The 19,947-nt window shown below is 38.0% G+C and overlaps 1 protein-coding gene across 6 annotated transcripts in view; it reads left to right on the top strand.

Annotated features, from left to right (window-relative positions):
* The first annotated feature begins 748 nt into the window (after positions 1 to 748).
* Positions 749 to 19,947, top strand: part of SESTD1 (SEC14 and spectrin domain containing 1) — a 143,452-nt gene continuing 124,253 nt past the window's right edge. For 2 of the 6 annotated variants that reach the window (XM_001377461.5, XM_007494451.3), the window contains exon 1: positions 749 to 1,112. The gene's annotated coding sequence lies outside the window, so the exon portion shown is untranslated. The remainder of the gene's footprint in view (positions 1,113 to 19,947) is intronic. The other 4 variants (XM_056794084.1, XM_056794083.1, XM_007494452.3 and 1 more) reach the window with 3 other exon arrangements.

Here is a 19,947-nt window from a genome sequence, read left to right as displayed (position 1 = left end):
TAGCAGAGATACTCAGAAGGTATTCAACAATTCATATTCAAAACTTTTAATAATGCAGTGAGGACTGGACTAGGAGCTGGTGAAAGGCTGTCCAGACCCTGAAATTATGATAGATTTCCCGGTAGAGAACCCCATTACATATTGGTGGCCCAGGATTTGGCTATCCCTCCGGAAAAGAAAGCACTGAAATAAAGAAATCCTCATTTCTTTCCCTCTCTGGGCCTCAGTTTCCTCATCTCTGAAATGAAGGGGTTGAAGAGGCCTTTCTTTTCCTGCCCCAAACAATCGTATCAGTGCTATACATTTCTCTCACAAGCCACTTAGTATTAACCCACTGAAGTCCAGGCTTTCAAAGTGTCTACAACCTCAGTAGACGCTGATGTCCCATGAACTTGGCAGGAGGGACTTCATAAGTGACACCAGTCAAAGAGCTTAAGAAGAGAGAAAGGTTGCTTCAACCAGATTTAGAGACGGAGGGGAACTTGGAGGCCAGCTCCTCAACCCCATTTTTTTTTAAACAGATGAAGAACTTGAGGTGACTTGTCCAAGGTTCCCACACATAGTCCCTGGCTGGGGAAGGGGGGAGGCAATAGGAGTGGGGTTGGGAAAGGGACTAGAATTTGGGGTAGTTTGTAGGGTTTCAGATTAGAGATGGCCTCTGCATTAACACAGTCTCAAATCCTTGGGGCTCCCCAATTCTCTTGGCCCCTCCCCACGATCCCTGGGGCCACACACAGAAGAGAAGGAAGGGGGAGGGGCCGGGTGCTTAGTGTTCACAGCGGGTTTGATGGTCGGGTCCGGGTCGGAGGGCGGAGGTGGGGTGCAGCAGTGCCTGGGGGTAAGGGGTGTGTAAGGTTGAGCGCGTGCCCGCGTGCCGTGGTGGGGGGAGGGGAAACGAGGGAGCGCGGGCGGGGTGTGAAGTGGGTCACTGGGCCGCCGCCGCCGCCCCCAGCCTGACGCACGGAGGGGCTGGGACAGCGATTGCCAGGAGTGACTGGAGCCGCAGCCTCCGCCGCCGCTGCCGCCCGCCTGGGCCCGCCCGCCTCCCTCCCCTCTTTCCCCGCGTCCTTCAGTCTAGTGCTCCGTAGCTGCCCGCCACCGGAGCCGCCCAGGTGAGTGTGCCTCCCCCGTCCGGCCCCGGCCCCGGCCCCCGACCCCGGCCCCGGAGCGTGCAGGCCCCGCGGCCCGCTCCAGAGGGGAGGAGGACGCGTTGCCAGGACCGGAGCCCAGGATCCCCTCCACGGGGTAGGAGAAGATTGGCTCCCTCCTCGGCCCTGGCCCGGGTCTCAGACAAAGCGCCGGGCAGCCCCCTCCGCTGTGGACCCCCGTTTGTCTTAACGCGCTATGCTTCCAGACCGAGAGAACCGGAAAGGAGGTTTTGGGGGGGAAAGACAGTTTAAAAATTCCAATCTAAAGGGGGGAGGGACAGGGAGTAACAGGTCTGACACCCCCCCCCCCCTTTTTTTTTTTCTATGCCCGAGCCGGGGTGATTTCCCTCCCATCCCAGCCCTGGGGCTTTCCTTTTCCTTTGTGTTGCCATTTACCGGACCGGCGCTGGAGGGGTGGGGGTGTGCGCGGTTGTACGGGGCACTGGCTCTCCCACCCCCCCCCAAGCCCCCCGGAACTTGCTCCCCGGGCCTGCATGATGTGATGGTCCATTTGGTTTGGAAGAGCCACAAAAGGGAAGAAGATGGTGGTATCCTGCAAGAGGAGCAGGGTTTGGGTGTGTGGATTAAAAAAAAGATTTTAGAGCAAAAGTCAGAGAGAGGGATAGATAGATAGCTTAAAATATTTGGGGTATATGCAATATATTTTAGGTTTTCTATATTTATATAGAACATCTATATCTATATCCATCTGTCTATATCCATATATACAGATATATATGTATAGATCTTTATAGAGATACATTTGGATGTAGACAAATATAGATATCTATATCTGTTTTTATATTTAGATAAGATTGCATATGCTCAAAGTATTTAAAGGTATATTACTGTATATATGCGTGTATGTATATCCTTGTGTATATATCTTTATATGTCCATATGGAGATCCTTTCTTCCCCCTATATATAAAAATACATATGGTGAAATTGCATATACCCAAAATATTTTAGGTGATATATATATAAAAAGGGAGGGAGAGGGAACTATACATACATATATATGTATGTCTCTTCCCCCTTTCTACTTTTTTGGTTTTTCTTGTGGAAGAATACTGGCTCTGTTTAAGACTGGGCCCATGTAAGTCACAATGGTATTGGTGCTTTGGTGTCCTTCCCCCCTTCACAATTTCCTTGAGGTTCAGTGTATTCTCCAGTTACTGTGACTGTAGTTTGAATTTGACAGGTCACTTACTTTCTAAGCTTTTCTTTCTCATTACCAACCAGATTGTTAAGGCATATCTACTATGGTCTCACCTTAAATTTGGCGTCCTGGAATTTCATTTCTGTTAAGAAAATTAACTTTTTTTTCTTTTTGGATGGACAAACCTTTATTTTTTTTAAAGGAAAATTAACATACCAAGAAAAACTCTTAAACCTAGCTGCCTTTTACAAGAGTTCCATTTTAGAACAGAACAATACAAAATGAAAGGAAGATATACCCTTGTTACCTACTCCCCCTCATTCCCCCAGTAAAATACATTATTGTTCTAGAACCTGGAAACCTGAATGCTTTTAAGTGGATAAAAGCTGTTTTTTGCCCTGTGACTAAATACAAAAATCCCAAAGGAAGTGGCAAGCACATGGTTACACAGTTATTCAACTTTACGGTATTTTCTTTTTGTGCCCAGAATACCAGGAAATAATTTTTGCAGCACATGTTTATGCCATATAAATGTTTATTCAGACAATTTTTAGGCTAAAATTAACCTTAAAACAAGCACCTGTAAAAGCACAGACAGGAAAGTGAATTAATTGTTGCCACACATTTTGAACTTTGTCACTTACAGTCAAGATCTAGAAGTAATGGGAGACATTTTAGAGTAAGTGAAAGAGAAATTAGAAGAACTTAGAAGAGACTTATGGAGGACCTTCTAAATTAGTTTGTATTACTTATTACTGGAAGGGACAGTAGAGATCATATTTAATCTGATTTCACTTTATAAATTAAAAGACCCACAGGTCCAGAGAGGTTGGGTGATTAGCTTAAGGTCACACAGAGTACAGTAAACTTGCAGAATAAATTGGAATCCAAGTCTTATTTCAATGTTGGTATTCTCTCCAGTCACTACACTTGCCCAAAATTGCACTGGTATTAAGTACTAGATATAGGACTAAAAAGACAGCAACTCTACTCTGGAACCAGTGCTCTTTGTACTTAAACGTTTTGTGGATTTTAAATAATTATTCATACTGCATAAATATCTGATAACTAAATGACTGCTGTTCAAATGACAACTAAACTCACTATTCCCATTTCACAAATACTAAGGGACTCTTTGAAGTGAGCACTGTCTTTATAACTTTTGCACTGATCCTAAGGAAACTTAAATCTAACAGGGAGATTTTAAAGACATTTTAAGCCAAATGAACCCAATTTGAAAACACTTCTCTTGTACACTTCAATATTAGCTTAAAACTGAATGATTTTATTTTTATTAATGATAACTTTCATTTTAGTGGCAGGAGTCAGGAAGACCCCAGTACAAATTCTGACTTGGTCATTTAATAATTGTGTAATTCTGGCAAGACATTTAACTTCCCTGTTTAAGTTTCCTCAACTATAAATTGAGGAGATTCAACTAGAGGACGTCTGACGTGCTTATTCATCTTTCATCTTATGATCCCATATTACCTGCAACTATTTAAGTATCTCTTCGGTGTAGAAGTCTTCATAATATGCCAGAGAGATGTTTAGGGCATATTTTTATATATGAAGAAGAAATAGGCAAATAGAATTTAGATGAAGGGCAGAGATCAGAGCCTAATTTTTTTTTTTACCCTAAACTTTAAAGCCTCATTTTCTTCTAACTGGTATCATGAAATTTCAGATTTTTACATTCTAGGAAAATAACATGATTTTTCCTGTTAAAACACATATACAGATATATTTTAAATGCTACTGTTTTAGGAACTGTTAGGGTTTGTGGGTTTTTTTTTTTGGCTACCATTTCCCAAAACAAACATAGTTCATTTCATAATCATGCACAAATCTAGTTTCTACTCTTTTGAAAAGATCAAGTACAGATTCAATAATCCAATACCATCCATATCCAATAAGTAGTTAAGTGATGATTGTATGCAAGGTTCACATAATGGGAGTTACATGTTGAGGATACAGTTATGAAAATTAAAAAAAATACTTGCCCTCAAGGAGTATGTAGTATTCTCTCTTGAGAATAGAATTTTTTTTTGAGGGAATGGTATACAGATTTTGAAAAAAAGGTCAAGGTTTCAGCATTATCTGTAAAGTAAAATTCTCATTTTGAAAGACATTGATTAGAATTTTTTGAACATTTCAAATAGTTATGAAATATAAGCTGGTTACATTTATTAGCACATAAAGGAAACCAGGTTGCTCCAGAAGAATATTAGATGTTGGTAGGGAAAAGGAAAACAGGTACACACACACACACAACTTGTTTTTGATTTTTTTAGATTGTCGTGGGGATCCTCTTCAGAGGAATTTAAAATTACTGACTAAAAGCAGATTATATTCTGTTAGTCTAGAATGTAACAAATAGTGAGAGGGGCCAAGAAAGAAAATGTGCATTGGTGAACGTGAAAGGTCAGTTTAAGTTTTACAAGCCAGATTGAATTCAATTTGAGTAATGACTGTTGGATTTTTGCTCTATGTATATATAGTTTCTGCTGCTATGATACTTATTTACTTAATTGGTTTCCATTACTTGTTTTATGTTACTTTGATAAGACTTTTTTTTTGTATTCTGTTGCCTTTACACAAGCACAGTCATTTTGGGGTTCAAGAATATTCCGTTGTAATTTCTTTTGATTTGTGCCCAAAGAAATTTATTCCTTAATCTTTGTTGCTTGTTCTAATAATGTGGTAAAAAAGGAGAAGGAAGATAGTAACTATGAAATAAAATACAAGTTTGGTTTGGCAGAAGTTTGTTTACCATTGGTAGACAGCTGGAAGGTGCAGTTCTCCTGCAGTGAGCCATTTGCAGAGTCTACAGAATCCTGTAAAGTCCTGGGGAAAACAATCTTCATTACAATATATTGTTTTATGCAGGACCTGCAGTCATAAAAAAATGAACCTGCCTTTGCCAGTTGGTTAGTAAAGAGCTATTGATTATATTCTCCAAGGGTTTGCATACAATCTTTTCTTCCTCTGACAGGAATTGTAACAGCAGTTGTTTTGTAAAGCTTTATTTTGGCTATGGAAGGTCCAGTAATATAGATTCCATGCCTTTGGATGCCTTGTTCATAAGATAAAAATGAAACCCTAAAAAATGAAATTACTGTTGAGCCATAGACTAGAAGTTTTAGACCAGAGGTTCTTAATCTTTTGTCTGGGGAAACCCATGAACATCTCAGAATCCTGTTAAATTTTGAGGAGATGTGAAATTTTAGTTAGTGGTTAGTGAAAATAAAGATGTAAATTTCTCTCCATACAAGTTTATGGATCCTCTGAAATTTATCCATGAACAACTTGGGGTTCCATAGACCCCATGTTAAGAACCTATGAATATTTCCTGATGATTCAGTTTTATTTCAGTCTACATGTGATAGGATTCTTGTGAAAGATAAATTATAATGAGAGGTATGTCATATTCCATATTTTTTAATGCTTGAATTATTAGGTCTTCCTTAAGGATCTGAAGATGTGGTTGTGCCTTAAAAAGAATACTCAATGTCCATAGAAGCAACAACAATAGAAGCATGTCTTAATATAGTAGGACTAGCAAATTAATACAGTGTAGACCAAGTCCATATGCCATGTGCTACAGTGGAAATGAGTTTTCAAATGTGACACCAGAGCACAAGCCTCATTAGGTCCTGTTGAATTCAAAAAGCTTCTAGTGACTCTCATCCATTAACTAACCTTGCTAGGTTTTAAAAGGCTCACCACCAGAATGTTGGTCATTGGGTATTGCATTTTTTTTAGCTATAGCGGTTTTTAAAACAGTAACCTGTAAACTTAGTGAATACAGAAACTATATATTTTTTCCACTGTTTTTAGCATGTTGCCTCTGGCATAATAGACACTTAATAGTTATTTGTTGAAATGAACAGGTAACTCCATTTTGTATGGACAAGATATGGAGACTAGATATGATTAAGTGGCTTCAGAACTGGTTAAATGGCTAGACAGGAAGAATAATTATTAATAGATATTTCAGTGCCAGTTTGGAAGTAGATCTTTAATCTGCTCTCCTCCCCCCTTCTATCAGTGGTCTTGTGTTGTTTACTGTAAAAGTAAAGGTGACATGCTTATAGAATTTGTAGACTGCACAAAGTTGGGAAGGATAGCAAACATATTAGATGACAGATTCAGGATCTCAAAAGATCATGACCAGTTAAAACATTAGGCCAAATCTAATCAAATGAAATTTAATGAAAATAACCTGTAAAACCTTATGGTTGGGTTTTTTTTTAAAAAAAGAGCTTCACAAGTGTGAAATGATGTAAAAAGTGGCATTTATCAGCCAATTTCCTAATACTCAAGGCTTAACACTTCGGTGTTATTTATAATTATTTTTCACTCTTCTAGCTTTCTATTGCAAGTATTTACACAGCCTTGTTTAAATATTCCTGTGTAGTTCATGTTAAAGTTGTTCTGGTCGTTGCAGTTGTGCCTGATTCTTGATATCCCCATTTAAGGTTTTCTTGGCAAAGATATTGGAATAGTTTGCCATGCCCTTCTCCAGCTCAATTTACTTTATGGTTGAAACTGAAGAGAAGAGGCTTAAGTGACTTGCCTAGTGGCACACAGCTTTGTAAATGAGGCAGCTTCTGAGGCAAAATTTGAACTTAAGACTTCCTGACTTCAGACCTGGTACTCTGTCACCATTTGGATCTATCTCTAGTCATGATGGTGGGTTATAAGAATGTTAACAATCACTCTACTAGTCTACTTTTGTTTTAGTTTTTCTTCATTCACAGCTAACTGTGTGAATAATTGTTTTCAAGTTTTGCTTCAGTCATATTTCTCTGCTTATGAACTTGAAGGTATTCCCTTGGTCTATTACATTAATCCAGATAACTCAGCCTGACATTTATTTGATCTTATCTGCCTTTCCAAACTGATCTATCCTTGACTTCCTAATATGGTCCCTCTATTCTGGCTAAGCCCCTGTTTTCCTATTTGTGATTTGAAAATCTTTCATCTTTGCCTCTGCTCACATCTTTCAGTCCTTTCTATTTCCAATTTGTGTTCTTCATCTCTCTCAAGATTAGGGTTAAAAGATAAGATGTTGATGATTGAGATAACCAGACCACCTGAAGTGGGGAGAAGGTGGACTTTGAATAATAATTTTGATACTATTCAGTTGAAAATCATTGTGTTAGGCTCTTAATTACAGTAAGATGAAAACTGTACTTAGAAAACAGATAATAGGGTCATAGATTAGAATCAGAAATTTCTCAATAGGCCATCTCACCCATCCTGCTCATTTTACAGAGACCAATAGAAAATAAATGACTTCTTCAAGATGACATATATAGCCACTGACAGAGGTGGGATTTGGGCCCAGAGCCTTAGATTCAGAGCCCTGTCTCTTTTTCTTTTCTTCTGGACCATATGAGACCAGGGCAGTAGTAGAAACAGGGAAACCAGGCAAAGGTTTTTCCCTTTCAGAAGTGAAATGCCAAGTCTTCAGCTTTTGAAATGCAGGGAGTTGTTTGAAAAGTATTTGTTGAACATCTACCATATGCTAGATGATATGCCCTGAAAGAACTTACTTCCTACTGAGAGGAAGGGGAAGGGGAAGGGGATCAGGATCGGGATGTATATACATACATAATTACAAAATATGTACAAAGTAAAAAGCACTTTTGGGGTGTGTTCTGTGTGTATTTGAGTTGTGGAGAATACCAACAACTGGAAACATCAGGAAAGACATCATGTAGGAGATGTCATTTGAATTAAACTTTTCAGGGAAGTAGGGATTCCAAGAGGTAGAATTGAGGCAGGGAGAGCCATCGAGGGACAGTCTGTCCAAAGGAACAGTTAGGGGATATGAAATGCCAGTGTATGGAAAATAGCAAGTAGGCTAATTTGATTGGAACATTGAGTTTGAGAAACATCCTTGCTCCCTTGAACAAGTATGGGCCTATCTGAAGACCTTTTCTCTAGATATTCTTATCTCTGTAGATGACAGTTATATATTCAGCCTTAATCTCTTTCCTCACTTCCAGTTACAAACTGCCTGGTAGATATATCCATTTAGATGTTCAATAGGCACCCCAAACTCAATCTGTTTGAAACAGAACTGTATTTTCCAAAACCTATCCTTTCTCCAAATTCCTTATTTGTTGACATCATGACCACCCAAATTTCTATCCTTGCAATCTTTTTTGACTTTTCTCTCACCCTCAATCCACCATTATTTGTTAAGTTTTATTGCTTTTACTTCTACACAATTTCTCTAATCTCTTCTCTATTCATGTGGCTTCTATCTTAGTTTAGGCCTTCATCACCTCTCATTTAGATTGTTGCCATAGCCTCTCAGTTACTCTTGTCTTCTCTCTTATTGGTCCTTCATACAGCAGCCATATTGATATTCCTTAAATAGATCTGTTCATGTCATTTTCATACCAAAAAAAATCATCATTGATTCCCTGTTGTTTCTAGGGTAAAATACAAAATATTTAGTTTGCAAACTAACACCCACTACATTCTGGAAATCTTTTAGTGTAAACCATATTAAATGAACAACCAAATGGAGACTCAGAACTTGCATAGACTTTACTGCTGTAATTAATGAAAACCTGATACAAAATTAAACTTAAACATTTAATGAAGGGTCATTATGATATAGTAGAGATAGATACCATGTTACAAGATCTTAGTTCAAATACTAACCATCCTAGCTAATCTGTGTTACTTTAGGTAGGTTACTGATATTCTTTGGAGCTTGGATTCTTCATCTGTAAAATGAGTTGGTTGGATTAGATAATCAGATTCTACGTTTGTGATCCTTAGATCTACATGATCGTTATTGCTTTCCGTTGCAGTTAGGCAGTTCACATAAATGACTATAATTTGTATTACTTTTACACAGCAAATTCAATTTTTTTAATCTTTCCTTTTCTCAATTTGTTCCCTAGTGCCCATAATTAGCTGTACGGCTGATAGTTTTTTTCTGATTCCATTGTTGATAATAACTCACATTTCTTTGGTCTATCCTGTACATTTATCTCATTGATCACTATAACCATTATGTGAGATAAGGGCCATTATATTCATTTTTCAAATAAGGAAATAAGGGTACTAATGTTTAGAGAAGTTAAGGAACTTGCTGTTGCCAGGTAGCTACTAAGTGTCTGGAATTTCTCTTGACTTCAAATCCAGCATTTTACACTATACTGCATTCCCTCTCTAATCATGATAAGGATGACGTGCCTCCTTATTGAAATGACTTACAGACAGATTATTTAACCCCATCAGTCCAATGGGAGTGCTTCCTCCCTCTCCTGTCTGGGGTAAGGCACTGGGGTTTGTGAGGGGGAGGCTCAAACAACAGCCTGTTGAATCTGTGGAGAAGGTGATTCCTGCTGTGGGGTTGGAGAGGAGCTAGGTTTGAGGGGGACATAGCTCACAGCATGGCACAAAGCTTAAGGGGAGTGAGCCCTTAGGCCATTCTCCTCCCCCTCTCCACATGCATCATTCATCTCCTGTCCCTCTACCCAGCAGTGCAATGGGAGTGCTTCCTCCCTCCCCTGTCTGGGGTAAGGGGTGGGGGGGCAAGATGCAGCACTCAGTGGGGGGGGGTGTGGCACTTGGACTAGGGGGTGGCACCTGGCACTCTGTTCTAAAAGGTTCTCCAACACTGGCCTATGGTATCACTAAGAGTCATACCATTTAAATGACTAAACATTGGCCCTGCACTTCTGTTCTAGTGTTTTCCCCTTGTTGATTATTTGCAATTAATCTTGTATATAAATTGTATATAGTTGATTTTGTGTTGTCTTCTTCATTAGATTGTCAGTTTCTTGAGGGCAGGGCTTGCCTTTTGCTTTTTTGTGTAATGGTAGCATGGTGGTAGACCCTTAATAAATGTTTTTTGACTTACTAACTAGAAGTTCTCTTATTTGAGAGATGGAGCAGTGAGTTTTTATATTGTTATTTTGCTATGCTTGGGGAATCTATGTATGTAATTTGGGAAAAAGGAGTAGACTTTAGAACTTTCCCCTGAGGGGGAAGGAGGCCAAATGGAGCCAGCCTGTGTTTTGTTGACCTCAGGTGGATTAAGTGATTCCTTTGGTTCTTTTTGTGGCTTTTAGCTTTGTTTGACTAGTATTAGGGGTTATGGGGTAGGGAAAAGCTTACTTTGGGAGCTAGTCGGGACTTGACTTGGAGTAAAGGCATGGAGTGGAAAGTCTGGCCTCAAAAAGCCACCTTTGCTATAGGAATGCATTTGCTTGATTAGGGAGGAAAGAGCCCAGCCTAAAGGGATAGAGTATGTAGGCAAGGGACCAGAGAATGGAAATCTACTAAGGAGTGTGAGGAAGTCATGAATACCTAAAAAATAGGGAGATAGCTTCGGGTCTGTGTGGGATAGTTGTGAATTTAGAAATCCCTTTTAACCTTATAGCAACTTATTTTCCAGCTGTTGAGGTTCTCCTTTTGCCTATAAGGATAAAGGCTATTTCATTTTTTTCTTTCATTCCCCACCCCCCCCCCCCAAGTACTTAATGATTGCTTTTCAACTGTGTGGTACCTCCTCACTTTCATTTTACCCACCACTCTAATGCAACCTTTTTCTCCTTTGTTTCTAATACCCACCCAGCCCCTTTCTCTTCTTTCCCTTGAGCAAATTCTTGCCTTCTGTTCCCTGTCTCCAGCCCTGAGCCCCTTCCTTGAGGGCTCCATGCATCCTCAACTCTGGGTGGTGACCAAAGACCCAGGACTCTGCTTTCAGAGGGTTGAAACCAAGATCACTGTGCAGGTCCTTCCCTCCTAGCCCTATCCCATTCGATGAAGGTGATGGCTCAGAGGAGAGGGCATAGTGAGGTTAGATCTAGATCCCCGGCATTGGAAGACTTAATTTAGATTAAATTTAGATTAAACCAGAAATGGAAGGGGAGGGGTTAGATTAGAGTCTAGGAACTGGGGTTAGGGAGGTGTTTACCTCCCTAGAATGCTTCTATTTCTTTTGATCGAGTCCCTGAAATGATACTAAAGTAAATTTACATTTAATAACAATAGCTAGCATTTATATAGTGCTTTACACATATTAATTCATTGAATATTCTTAATAACCTTGGGAGTTCCTTGCTATTTTTCTCTATTTTACTGATGCAAAAAACTCAAGTGACTTGCCTACAGCCACTGTAGACAATGGTGAGAGTATAGTAATGATAATTGATTTATATGGTAATTTACCTATTTTTAATCTCATTTGAACCTCACTTCCAAGTCCAGCCCTATTGGACATAGTATACTTACGGGCTCCAGTAGAAGGCCTAGGGTACTTAAAAAAATTGTCATCATTTCCCCTAACCCACCTTACCTTGTAAAGAGCATTGTAGTTGACAGAAGTGCTGGACTCTGCATCAGGAAAGGCCTGTGTTTCAGTCCTTCCTCTGACACTTAGCTGGTGTGTAACACTGGGCAAAGTCATTTACATGTCTTTCAATTTCACTTTTGTAATCTGCAAAATTGGGATAGTATATTGATATCATCTATTTTAAGTGTGGTATAGAATGCTTTGCAAAAATTATTCTTTGCCAAATTAGGTACAGCTTATAATGCAGATATATGGGGAAATTGAAAATTCCCTAAAGGCAATAATATGTCTTACTCTATTATTCATATTTTTTTGAATCAGAAAGATTGTCATGTTCCCTGTCATTTTCCTCTTGTAATATAGATATTTAGTATTGGCATCAAGATGCAAACTTTGGTTTTCTTACTCCCAGGCCAATCCTCTTTCTATCACCCCACTCTGCTTCAGTTGTTAAAGGATGACAAGATCCTATAGGTGGTATAAAGCTAGCAGTCAGTGGACTGGGAAAGAGGGAAAATAGATCTGGCCATCAGCAGGCATCAAAAGCAAACTGGAATTGTAGCATTTTAGATTTTATCTAATCTTAACTGCTTCCTTCTGCAGATGAGGTACCTGAGATCCAGAGAGGTTGCATACTCTTATTTCCAGACTATTAGCCCAGTGCATTCTCTACATTTCACAATCTTGCCACAACTTTGGCTTTTTTTCTTCTATTTGGGGTCAGATAGATACTGTGCACAAAGGTAATTGCTGTCCTAAGGGGGGAGTGATGGTTGGTGCTTTAGTAGGAGTTATGTGAGAGAGATTGAACTATAATAGAAAGCATTTTTTTCTGTATTTAAGGTTCATACCCTTACTACTGAAAATACTGCAATTTACAGACTAAACCGTATTTCAAGACATGATTAAACAGAGTAGTTGATGCTCTCAGGTGGTTGAATTGAATAGATTATGCCACTTTGGGCAATAAATTTAGCTCTAAATTTTCTGGCAGTAAAAGCCAAGGTAGAAAAATAAATTGGGTTGTGTTGTTTCCATTGTCTCACAAAAGAAAAATAATCTGTGTTCAAAAGTATCTCTCCTATGTTACTCCAATTAAAAAAAATAAATTTTGGTTAACCAATTAACTTGTCTCCTAAAATCCAAATACTGTACAACTTGTGTGAATTTAAACCCATTAATATTTATTTCTCTGTGTATATAGCTTTAATCTGGTGATAATTCTTGTCCTATTACTTCAATGAAATAATTTGTTAAAGAGGTAGATTTTTTTTTGTGAAGAAGAGAGAAAAAAAGAGCTTGGGTTCCTTTGGCTAGGACTGGTATTTGTGAAGTGTGGTGTGGGATTTTGGACGGCTTGTTCTTCATAAACAATTTGGACAAATGAATAGGATGTACCTAGAAAAGTGGAGGATTTATTGAACTTTGTAGGTAGAAGTGTGCTAAAGACAAATTGCTTACTTTATAATTTTGCCTTGTCCTTGATGATATACTTTTCTCATTAATCTGAAAATAATTTAATCATCCACCAGTAGCATGTAGACTATAAAGTGTTAATGCCTCCTGTTGTTACAAAGCGGTGAGAGTTTTGTCTAAATGGTTGTAGGATAAAGGAAAAGGGAGAGAGAAGTCAGAGCATCCTGATTCAGCAAGATCCAGTGAACCTAGGATTTTATATGCCTGGTGGGGAAATAAAAGGTAGTGTTGCCATTTTCAGTAGTATAGAATTTTGCCTTTTTTTGCAGGAGAAAATTATAATAATGACAATGATGAGAGTATAGTAATAATAATTGATTTATATGGTAATTTACCTATTTTTAATCCCATTTGAACCTCAGCAATCTCTTATCCTCTCAGTGCCTCAGTTTTTGCATTCCCAACCTCATAGGAATATTGATTTATAAAGTGTTAAAATCCTATAAAATTTTAAGTTATGCTTCTTCTTGATTGACTTCTAGAAGGCATGAATACAGCAAAAGAGGAAGTATAATATTAATATTGGACTCAGGAGACTTGGGTTTGAGACTTGGCATTGAGTGTTAATATTTAACCTAATAATTGGAAGAAGAGAAAGTAGTGCAGGAGACAAAAGAATGCAGAGTGAAGAGAAAAACTAGATGAAGTGGTCAAGATGAATAAAAATAGAGATAACATTAATAAAACTGCCTTGGCCCTTTAAAACTAAAATAGCCAACAGAGGAAAAGTGTGCCATTTCTTTCCTAGAATCTCTTTAGATCACTTGTCTTTGATGGTTTGGTTTTAGGTTTTGTTTTCACAGTTACAAAGCCAAGGTAGGGATAATTGAAATTCCTCTTGCCTGTGGGATTCTATGATTGAAATATGATAGAATTATAGGATTTGACTGATATTTACCTTTTATAGTTAGCAGGTTTACTTTACCTTTTATAGGTAGCAGGTTACTTAACTTCTCTGACTTTCAGTGTTCTTATTGATAAGATGAAGGGGGTTAGACTAAATTGACAATTTTCAGTTACATTTAATGGATTGTGTAATCCTAAATCACCTTATTTCTTTTACATTTTGAAAGATTTTCTCTATGGTTGTGAAATTTGCAGTCTTAAAACAACCAGAACTTTTGTATCTAAATAACTTTCTGCACTATTGGAAGTATAAATGATAAAAATTACCTTATATGCTTTAAGGGAAAAAATAGGAATTTTTTATAATATTGTAGCATGAAAGAACTACATTTTAATGCTGAGTAAAATTAATTTCTTTGCAAAATTGTTTCTTTACAAAAATAACTTTGTAGCTTGAAAATTAGCAGTACAGTTGTAGTCAAATAAAATTAATCCCTAATTTCTAGTTATCTTATCAAGATTTTTCTATTTCTAATGATTTGTAACATTTCACAGGCATAAGAATTTGACCCATCTATCCATACAGTAAAATCCAAGGAGAAGATGATCATATATTACCCAGATTAAAGGTATCAAACTCACTTTGGCAAATCTCTAGAGTGAGAACCTGATTAAAATGTAACTAGGAAATGTTTAACAAAATAAACAAAAAAACACTACAGAATAATGTTGCCATGTGCTTTTCTATGTTAGTATGTAGACCTGTAGGGATCCATTTCTATTTATCAATCAATAATTAATCAATAAACAATCCTAATATCCTGTACAATGCTAAATGTTAGCATTTGACACTGACACCACTGGGTTAGATTATGGCATACAATTAAATGGACAATTTATAGTTATGTCAGGAGATAAAGCTAGGTCAGATAGTACAAATGAAGAATGGAATTATACACAAAATTAAAAAAAGAGGAGAGTAGATTAGATTACCTTCAGGAAATTAAAGAACTCCTTTAATGACTCCCAGACTTCTAGAAGAAAAGGTCTGTCTGTGGGTGTTATACCACTGTGAGTCATGCAACACTGCAGTCTCTAGAGAACAGAAATTTAATGTTCCAGAGAAGGCAATAGAGTGGAAAGCATAGTGGAGTGAGCTGGTTGCAACATGTAACAAACAGAGGACTTTGGAAGACCCTGTTCTGGGTGTGTAAATCTTGAAATCTCTCAGACTTGTGAATGTTAAAAATTCGGGGAATTCTTAATTGGAACAAATTCCCTACTGAGAAACATTCCCCATTTTGATGTGAGAACTTGCCAGGATCAGAAATGGGAGGGCCTCTACTCCACCTGTACTTAAGACTGCTTTAGGGGAGAAAACTCCTTGCTAAACAATGAAAGTACTTGGACCCATGCTTATGGTGGGGCAAGGAGTTCTTTGAGCCAGGCCTGTTTTTAGAATTGATACAATGAGATGCTAGGTACCTAAAAGGGTTGGGCAAGTTTTGTCTTAATGAGATTAGTTGACTCAGCTGTGTTTTCACTGGTTCAGACTTACTGAGGAGATTGGTTGACTTAGCAGGAATTCAGATGGGCAGTCCTTTGGAAAGTGTCTACAGTGATTGGTAGATGTAGGGACTTAGGGGAGGTGACATGGGAGAAAAATCCCTATATAAGAAAAAGCAGAATCTCTTGAGGGAGATCCTTTTGGAGAAAGCCTTTTGGAGGATCTCTGATGAGGACCGCTTGGGAAGAATCTCTTGAGAGAGGCCTTTTGGAACAGTCTCTGGCTGGAAGGCTCTCTGGTGAAGTCAGCTGAGATGGAGCTGGCCTGGTGTCACTAGAATCCTTGTTTAGGCAGACCTTGTGGTGAGTGTTAAAAGACTGACTGACTGATTCTCTCTCTTAAGACTCAGGTCTAGGCCATATTGGCTTGAGGCCCTTCATACTTATTCCTTTCCTACTCTTTCTCTCTTTCTCTAATTCCTCATTATATTATTAATTAAAAATCTCTATAAAACCCAGTTGACTTGGGTATTTGAATAATTGGGAATATTTCCCTGGCGACCACCTTATATTTGATTTTAAAAACCAAGACACTGTAGTGAATCATATTTCTGCGGTCAAATTTACTCACCCTCTCTTATATCTATCACAATTTATATCTTCCACCATTTTAACTCACTACAGTTTAAGACCTCAACCATTTTAAATCTCACAGGTGTTAAGGGAAGACTAGGGATTTCCGAATCAGGGCTGTCACCCAGCTGTCATTTGTGGCTCCAAGAAGCTGTAGCATACTCAGTGGCCATACCCCAGTAAACTATCTTGGCTGATGATGGACTCATTTTAGGTTGAGGATAACTGACAGGCCTCATACTGTCTGTGAATCAGGGGAGGTGTCTGCCCTGGGCATTTTCCCCACAGAAAGGGAGAATGAGAACAATTTGTTCCAATGGTCTTCAGTAGTGCCTAGCATGATGCTGGCATATAGTAGGTAGTTAATAAGTGCTTGTTAAATTTATTTGAGTAAAGGATATCATCAGGGGATGATATGAGCAAAAAAGAAGTTGAGCTAGCCTGGTGGAAGGAGTGAGGAAAATAATATATAGAGAATCTTGAGTATTCTTCTGGTATATTCTTAATATGTGGGAAACACTGGGTAGATAGACCCTCTGTGGCGAACAAACTTTTGGAACATGACAGAAGTCACAAACTCTTAGCAAGAATGGATGGGTTATAAGGCATTACTCAGTGGAACACCTAAACTTATGAATTCACAGGTCTACTTGATTATTTTAAGTGTGTATATGTATATGTTTATGTATATATGTATATATATTCCTTATTCTGTCCAATAGAGGGCTCAAAGTTGAAATGGAAAATTAGCCTAACATTAAAGCTTTGGCAGGACTGAGGGAATGATGAGTGGGTCCTTGTTGTGTTAGAGTAGAAAAAATCTTGCCTTTCTTGTCAAGCAAGATGAAGGGTTCTTTTTTGTGTTTATTGCTTAGTTTAGTAGAACAAAAGATATTTTCTTATATTCATTTGACATACTTTGGTATTATTTGATGATCTGGGGAAGAAAAACCTTTAAAAATCATTCAAAGAAAATTCAAATAACAAGTAGTAATCCAAAACATATATCCTAATACCATGTTAGTTTGTTTTCAGATAAAACATGGGTTTTTATCATAACTTCTAATTTTTTACAAATGTTCAAGCTGTCTTATGCATATTGTATTATATGGTAACCTGTGATTTGCAAATGAATCACAGTAAAATATCATACCATATCCTAGACATTTAAAAGTATTTTTTCTATTTTTGTTTAAGTACATTTCATTCATAGGATCATAGATTCTTAGAATTCCAAGAGATCTTAAATGTACAGCCAAATCAAGTCATTGTATACTTTGAGACTTTAATATGGTGCCTCCAGTTTGTTATTATCCATTGGAGCTTTGGAGACTTTAACACATTTGATTTGACTTATCACACAATAATACCTTTGTGCAATAGTGAATTGAATTTTCTGACAGTAAAAATATGTGCATTTATCAAAAGTAATATTAAACTGTCCCTTGTTGCAGTTTGCCTATCTTAATCTCTGACTCTGCTTCCTTGTTATTTTTGCCCCTAACCTAACTACAAAAGCTTTTTTGTTTTTTATAGATTTTTTTTTTGTAAGCCCAAGGCATTTCTATGTTTCGTTCTCCTGTTACTATTAATATAAGACTAGAATACACTTTTATGTTTGCCCTTAGTTATGTGCCCTTGCTTCCTTCTTTTCTAGATATTCTTTTAAAATCTGAGGTCATCTGAGAACTCCCTGGAAGCTATGTCTTTAAATGAATTTCCCTTATCTCTCAAAGAGCTTAGTTGTGATTTTGCTGTTAGAATTTTACTCTTTACTCAGTTTCTCATTTGGATACTTGGACTATATGGTCAAGGTTCTCTGAACTTTAAAAAATGTTCTCTTCTAGAGTTGTTGGGTACTTGTCACATTATATATCACATATATCTCATTCCCTTCCTTGGCGGTTGGAAAATCTAAGATGCCAAGGTCACTTTCATCCAAGGTTGTACTTTTCACTTTATCTACCATCCTTGTTGGTCAGAATCAAGAACAAAATAACAGTCACTTCTGTCTTCTAAGGGGTGTTTTATTGTGCTCCTAATCCTTCCAGGTCTGGGGCAAGGGTATAAGGATGACATTAGAAAATAAGTATTGTTTTATTAGTTTAGATATAATAAGTAAATTTATTATTTTTACAAGGGCTTGGGCCATAACCAAGCCAGGCCTGGAGCTATAATTGAGAACCCTCTAAAGCATGAACTACAGTGTTTGCAGGATAGCTGAGTATGGTCTGGAGGAATTAACGATAGTACCATCATTAGAAAATGTAGTGCTAGGTAACAAATAAGGAAGGGCCATATACAAAAGGAAAACTCAAAGTTTAGAAGTACAAATTTATGGTGCAGTGGCATTGGCATATACGAGACAAAAAAATAAAAAAAAATTTAGTCAGGAAAGGAAACAGGTATCCTAACATAGATTCTAGAAAATGATATGTTTCCAATTTGATTTGATCACTACTATGAGACTGTCTTTCTTGAGTATCTTCCCATGTATGACCACAAGGTTGTCACCTCAGGCTCCTCACATTTGTGGATTTTCCACAAAGGTGTATGCTACTTATAAAGTTGTACCTTGTTTTGGTTCACATTTTTCCTTTAGAATTCAAAAATGTGGATTTATTGTTGTTTACTTGTTCGATGGCCTTAATTGTGTCCAATTCTTTGTGATCCCAATAGGGGTTTTCTTGGCAAAGATACTGGTGTGGTTTTCCATTTCCTTCTCCAGCTCATTTTGTAGATGAGGAAACTGAGGGGAATAGGGTTAAATGATATGTCTAGGGTCACACAACTTAATTTGTGTCTAAGGTTCAGTTTTCATAAACTCAGATCTCCCTAACTCTAGTCCTAGTGCTCTATCCACTGTGCTACCTAGCTGCTTCCCAGATTTAGGTCTTAACCTTTAGAATGACAAACTTTTGAGTTTTAAAAGGGACCTTGGAGGCCATCTCTTCTAATCAGTACTTGAATAAGAATTCCCTCTACCACATTCTGGTCATGGGATGTAAACAAGGAATTTGCCAAGAACAAGGGAGACCTGCACAGATTGAAGAAAAGGTGTCTGGAGGGGCAATGGAACATTCAGCTGGTAGGGGAAGGGAGAATTCCATGGAAGATTCAAAAAAGGGGAAACTGTTGTCCAGAGAGAGATTTTGGTCAGACTCTTACCTAAGACTCTGGAAAGAGCTGGTTAGATTATTTCTTCTAATGCCCTTTTTGCCTGGCTGAGCTGAAGAAATTGTTTTGCCCTAAACTGAAGATCACCCTGGATCACAATTTCTCTGAGGGCAACTATATCCCTTGAAAGACAATTTTGATCCCACCATCAAAAAAGTAGCCATAGAGAATAGTTGGCAGGGTCTCTTGGTCCCTCTACACACTTACTCTCTTTCTCTCTCTCTCTCTCTCTCTCTCTCTCTCTCTCTCTCTCTCTCTCTCTCTCTCTCTCTCTCAATAAATTAGATAGATTACAGAAGAACTGTCTCTTAAGTTTGTGTAATAGAAGGGAGGATTTTAAAATCAAAGAAGAAGAAGGCTGGGAAGGGTTGACTCCATTAAAGTTGTCCAGCCTAGTGGAGAAGAGGGAAGATGCTACCCAGAAATTAGTCCCCAACAACAGCTGATTTTCTGGTCCTAGCATCTTTTAAGTCCCCTCTCCTTTTCTCTCTATTACAGGGATCATCCAGCTTTGCTTTAAAAGCTTTAGTGAAACTAAACTCTTTTATCAGTCTGCTGAAGCATCCCATTAGGTGATTCTGTTTGTTAGAAAGTTTTTTTCTTACATCACATCTAAATGTGCCTCTCTGAAACCTCGACCTTTTTGGTACTAGTTCTGACTTGTGAGCC

Source organism: Monodelphis domestica, chromosome 4 (genome assembly GCF_027887165.1).
Source record: "Monodelphis domestica isolate mMonDom1 chromosome 4, mMonDom1.pri, whole genome shotgun sequence".
Taxonomy (NCBI): Eukaryota; Metazoa; Chordata; class Mammalia; order Didelphimorphia; family Didelphidae; genus Monodelphis; species Monodelphis domestica.
The sequence above is the reverse complement of the archived record's forward strand: the minus strand, read 5'-3'. Positions and strand labels throughout refer to the sequence as shown.